The sequence below is a fragment of the Trachypithecus francoisi genome, unplaced genomic scaffold (genome assembly GCF_009764315.1).
Source record: "Trachypithecus francoisi isolate TF-2019V2 unplaced genomic scaffold, Tfra_2.0 Lachesis_group6, whole genome shotgun sequence".
Taxonomy (NCBI): domain Eukaryota; kingdom Metazoa; phylum Chordata; class Mammalia; order Primates; family Cercopithecidae; genus Trachypithecus; species Trachypithecus francoisi.
Genome location: NW_022681471.1, coordinates 286,174 through 292,173, shown reverse-complemented (window position 1 = coordinate 292,173; position 6,000 = coordinate 286,174).

Below are 6,000 nucleotides of genomic sequence, written 5' to 3'. Positions count from 1 at the left end.
TGAGGGTCCTATATCTGACAAGGGCCTTCATGCTGTGTCATTCTATGGCAGAAGGTAAAAGGGCAAGAGAGAAGCAAAAGGGGGCTAAATTCTTCCTTTTATAAGGAACCCACTCCTATAATGAGAACCCACTCCCACAATAACAGCATTAATTCATTCACAACCTAAAGATTTCTTAAAGGTCCCACCTTCCAACACTGTTGCATTGGGGATTTAGTTTCCAACACATGCTTTCGGGGGATACATTCAAAACATAGCAATGAGAGTAACATTTAAATCAGTAGACTGAGGCAAGGCGCAGTGGCTCATGCCTGTAATCCCAGCACTTTGGGAGGCCAAGGTGGGTGGATCACTTGAGGTTAGGAGTTCGAGACCAGGCTGGCCAAAATGGTGAAACCCCATCTCTACGGAAAATACAAAAATTGGCTGGATGTGGTGGTGCGTGCCTGTAATCCAGCTACTCGGGAGGCTGAGGCAGGAGGATTGCTTGAACCAGGGAGGCGGAGGTTGCAGTAAGCCAAAATAGTGTCACTGCACTTCAGCCTGGGTGACAGGGTGAGACTCCATCTCAAAAAAATGAAAATGAAAATGAAAATGAAAAATTAAATAAATAAATAAATAGACTGAGTAAAGCAGATTATTCTCCATAATGTGTGTGGGCCTCATCCAGTTAGTGGAAGACCTTAAGAGAAAAGACTAAGGTCCCCTAAAGAGGAAGAAATTCTGCTCCAGACTGCATTCAGATTCAAGACTGCAACATCAACTTTTGCTGGAATTTCCAGCCTGTTGGTTTGCCCTGTAGATTTCCGACTTGCCAGCCCCCACAAACACATGAGCCAATTCCCTAAAATATCCATGTCTACACACATACATATACACATACACACATGCATCCTATTGTTTCTGTTTCTCTGGAGAACCATGACCTAGTGCTTCTGGTAGGCAGTCTTGTACCCCCAGTATGTCTATGCCCTAATCCCTAGAATCTGTGGAGAAGAGTTTTTTTGAACTGCCAAAAAAAAAAAAAAAAAAAGAATTTGTACATGTCATCCATGTGTCATCCAAGTTCACCCACAAAAAACTGGATCAAAGTCCAGCTATTTTAAATTTTATTTAATTTTGGCTGAGTGCGGTGGCTCACGCCTGTAATCCCAGTACTTTGGGAGGCCAAGGTGGGTGGATCACTTGAGGTTGGGAGTTCGAGACCAGCCTGACCAACATGGAGAAACCCTGTCTCTACTAAAAATACAAAATTAGCTGGACGTCATGACGCATGCCTGTAATCCCAGCTACTCGGGAGGCTGAGGCAGTAGAATCGCTTGAACCTGGGAGGCGGAGGTTGCGATGAGCCGAGATTGCACCATTGCACTCCAGTCTGGGCAACAAGAGCTAAACTCCATCTCAAAAAAAGAAAAAAAGAAAAAGTTTTATTTATTGGGCAGCCTCTGAACCAGCATATGCTCAGAGAGACTGCCTTGTTTTTTTTTTTGTTTGTTTGTTTTTGTTTTTTGTTTTGTTTTGTTTTGTTTTTGGAACGGAGTTTCTCTCTTGTTGCCTAGGCTGGAGTGCAATGGCACAATCTTGGCTCACCTCAACCTCCCCCTCCCGGGTTCAAGTGATTCTCCTGCCTCAGCCTCCCAAGTAGCTGGGATTACAGGCAGGCGCCACCATACCCGGCCAATTTTGTATTTTTAGTAGAGACAGGGTTTCTCCATGTTGGTCAGGCTGGTCTCAAACTCACGATCTCAGGTGATCCACCCGCCTTGGCCTCCCAAAGTACTGGGATTACAGGCGTGAGCCACTGTGCCCAGCCGAGACTGCCTTTTTTAAAAATTTATTTTTATCAAAAGTCCTGCTCTTTTGAGCTGACATTACAAACCCTCCAAATGATGGGAACATTTCTCTGCAGTGCAGTCACATGTAGTTCCATTGAGGATTAGCTTTGCTCAGTCCTAGCAAAATGATGTTTTTGGGAAATTTATTTTACAAGGGATGATCAGGTCCACTTTCATATGCTTAATTTGTTTTCCAGAAATGAAAGTGACGACCCCAACCATAGTTTCCAAATCGTGAAGCTGAAGGTTAAATTACAAAGAGTTCCTCTGTCCTCAAATTTTATGAAAAGTAGCCAATTTTTTATTACCTCTCTTTCCTGAGTTCCCTTCCAACTGTCTACTGGACAACTCCACTTGGATACCCATAGGTACCTCCCAAGACTGCTATGCACTATTGCACAGGTTGTGAAGTGCACAAGGGGGTCACATCTAAGGGGGATTGCTATGGTCTGAATGTCCCCCAATAGTCACTTGTTGAAACTTAATCCCCATGGTGGTGGTGTTAAGAGTTGGGGCCTGTTGGGAAGTGATTAAGTCATGAGAGCTTGTCCTCATGAATGAGATTCAGTGACCTTATAAAAAGGCTTAACAGAAGGTGTTCACCCTTTTACCTTCTGCCATGTGAGGACACAGCAGTTTCTCCTCTCTGAAGAATGTAGCAACAAAGGCACCATTTTGAAAGCAGAGAGACCAGGCCCAGACCAGCGAGAGTTTTCATGTTTCACATCCCAGCCTCCAGAACTGTGAGAAATAATTATCTATTGTTTCTAAATTACCCAGTCTGTGGTATTTTGTTATAGCAGCACAAACAGACTAAGACAGGGATCCTTCAGAATGAGGTCCACATAGATTTCTAGGTCTATTATGGCAGTTTCTTGGCATATGGCAGCCAAAGGTTGAGCTTTAACAAAATTGGTATACTATGACAATTTTATGACTAACAGAAGTCCAGTGTTGTAAGGAAGGGGTTTCTTTTTTCTGATACACACAAAGGCAACCTATGGGCTTGGACTTAGGGTAGGTCAAGCTCAACATGTCCAGAACCAATTCATCCTGGTCACTGACCTCTCCCACCTGCCTGTCATCCTGGATTCCTTATATCTGTGACTGATATCTCCTTTACCCAGTTTTCCAAGTCTGAAACCTCAGTGCCAGGCATGGTCCATGCTGGCATCTCCTCCCTCCTCATTTCATGTCCAACATTCCATCGGTCACTGAGTCCTGTCCAGTGTCAGGGTTCATGCATCAGGTCTTCCTTGATTATGACAACAACTTCTTAACTGACCTTCCCACAGCCACTCTTGCCCCTCCAATCCATCCTCCATCATGCAATCCTAGTGATCTTTCTGGAGTAGAAATATGATCACTTCACACTCCTTGTCACCTCTAACAGGGTTTCTCAAAGTGTGGTCCTCAAACCATGTGTATCAGAATCACTTGAGGTGCTTTATCAAATGTGGATTCTTAGCACCCACTCTACCTAACTACTAAATTTTCAGATTCTCTGTGGTGAAGCTCATTCATCTGCACATTAATGGATGTCCCAAGCCATTTTCATGTGTGTAATTTTGAAAACTACTACTTTCTACATAAACATGTCATAAACATGCAGCATACTCATATACATTTCCCACTTCCCCAGCAGGGACTGCAGAGTGCAGCTGGGCATTCAAAGGAGGCCCTTCCTGTTTCCTGGTGAGCATCACCATGGGCCTGCGAAGTCACTCTCCACCTTGCCTCCCACCACACAGCTCCTGTCCTTAGAGTGATTTCTAGGAATGCAGTATAGTCAACCCAGCAACTATGACTAGACCCCCATGTGGGCAGAAGCGGGTGGTAGGGCCTGTGTGTTCGGAGACAATTCATCATGACTATCTCAGGTTTCAGCATGGTCAGGGTTCTCTGAGGAAATACATTTACAGCCAGCTTAATAAAGTTGGTATGAGAAGACATTCCGACCCAGGGTAGTAAATGTAAATCTCCACAAAGGACATTTGTTTACATTTGATCACTCATTCCCAGGTAAGGAGCAATCTCTCTGCCTGCAGGGGAGAATGGGCAGGTCACTAAGCAGCCAGAGTTTCCTGCCTTGGGGTTCTCTCCTGTGGTGTATCCCATTACATGTGCAAATACTACCTAGCCTCCTATTGGTCAAAGGCAGTTACAGGCCAGCCCCCGTTCAAAAGGAGGGGAAATAGATTTACCACCCGTTTTTGTTTTGTTATGTTTTGTTTTGTTTGAAACAGTCTCGCACTGTCGCCCAGGCTGGAGTGCAGTGGCACGATCTCAGCTCACTGCAACCTTTGCCTCCTGGGTTCAAGCGATTCTCCTACCTCAGCCTCCCGAGTAGCTGGGATTATAGGCACGCACCACCATGCCCGACTAATTTTTGTATTTTTAGTAGAGATGGGCTTTCGCCACTTTGGCCAGGCTGATCTTACTCCTTACCTCGGGTGATCTGCCCACCTTGGCCTCCCAACGTGCTAGGATTACACGCGTGAGCCACCACGCCCAGCCGATACCACCTCTTAATGTAAGAGTGGCAAGTTTGCACTGCAGAACAGCATGCCACTCTGTGGAGACTGGGGTTCAGGATGCAGATCCAAGACACTGCTGTGGCTGCTGATTTTGCTGTGAATAAAAAACTGTCTTTGTTTCGGACCCAGAGGCTTTATATTTTCTCTCAGAGTTTTAGAGTGTGGCGATCAACTAAACTTTCAGCTTGCCAGCAGGGTAAAATCTTAGATTTTAACAGCTTCTGACCTACTACTGTGGAGTACCCTCCTTGGAGTGTGGCTATGATTTGTGCATGGATTCCTACAGCTGAATGGGGAAGGGAGCTGAACAGGTAGGGGATTACTTCTCTGGATCATTCATCAAGAGCAATGCTTGGGTGCTCTATTGCTGCACAAAAAATCACCCCAAAATCTAGTGGCTTAAAGCCATAATTTATTAGTTTTCAAAAATCTGTTAGTCAATTGTATGATTCACCAGCTTCATGTGGTGTTTGCTAGTCCACAGGAATGACTGAAAGACTTGAAATGGCTTCACTCACTTAGCTGGCAGTTAGTGCTGGCTTCTGGCCATGATGCCTGGGGAACTCAGCTAGGGCTGTTGGCTGAGGGCTTTGGTTCCCTTCCATATGGGCCTCTCCCTGTGGTGGCTTGGGCTTCCTCAGAGTATGGCGGCTGACTTCCAAGAAGGAGTATGCACAGAAACCAAACTGGAAGCTGCAAACTGGAAGCTGCAAACCCCTTAAGGGTTTTGGAAATTACACAGCCTTGGAAATTACACAGCATCACCTCTGCTACATTCTATTGGTCAAAGCGGTTACAGGGCCAGTCCACATTCAAGGAGAAGGTAAACAGAATCCACCTCTTGATGTGTGAGTGGTAAGGTCACCTTGCAAAAGAGTGTGTGGGACGGGGGATACTATTACAGCTGTCTTTGGAAGCACAGTCTATCAAATGGACATAGATGGGGGACTATACAATAGTATTTCTCCAAGTGCAGTAAGCCCTGCATCAGAATCATGGGAGCATTTGCTGAAAATGCAGACTGGGGCTGATTCTTGCACACTAACATTTGAGATCTGGTGAGCTGCAGAACAAAGCCCAAACTTGTTGGCCTACCAGTCCAGATCCTCACTTATCTTGTCTGACTTTATGCTCCAGTAACACTCAATGTCTTGGCATTCTCTTGCACATAATAAGCTATTTAACCTACAGATATGGTTTGGATGTTTGTGCCCTCCAAATCTCATGTTGAAATGTGAGCCCTAATGTTGGAGTTGGGGCTGAACAGGAGGTGTCTGGGTTGTGAACTGGATTGTGAACATCCTGAGGGTGCACCCCTCAGGAATGGCTTTGTGGCCTCCCTGTGGTAATGAGTGGACCCCTCAGGAATGGCTTCGTGGCCTCCCTGTGGTAATGAGTGAATCCTCGTTCTATGAGTTCATGCAAGAGCTAGTTGTTTAAAAGAGTCTGGTGCCTCCCTCACATTTCACTTGCTCCTTCTCTCACCATGTGACATGCCTGTTCCCTCTTTGCCTTCCACCATGATTGTAAGCTTGCTGAGGCCCTTACCAGAAGCAGATGCCAGCACAATGCTTCTTGTACAGTCTGCAGAACTGTGAGCAAAAATAAACTTCTTTTCTTTATAAATT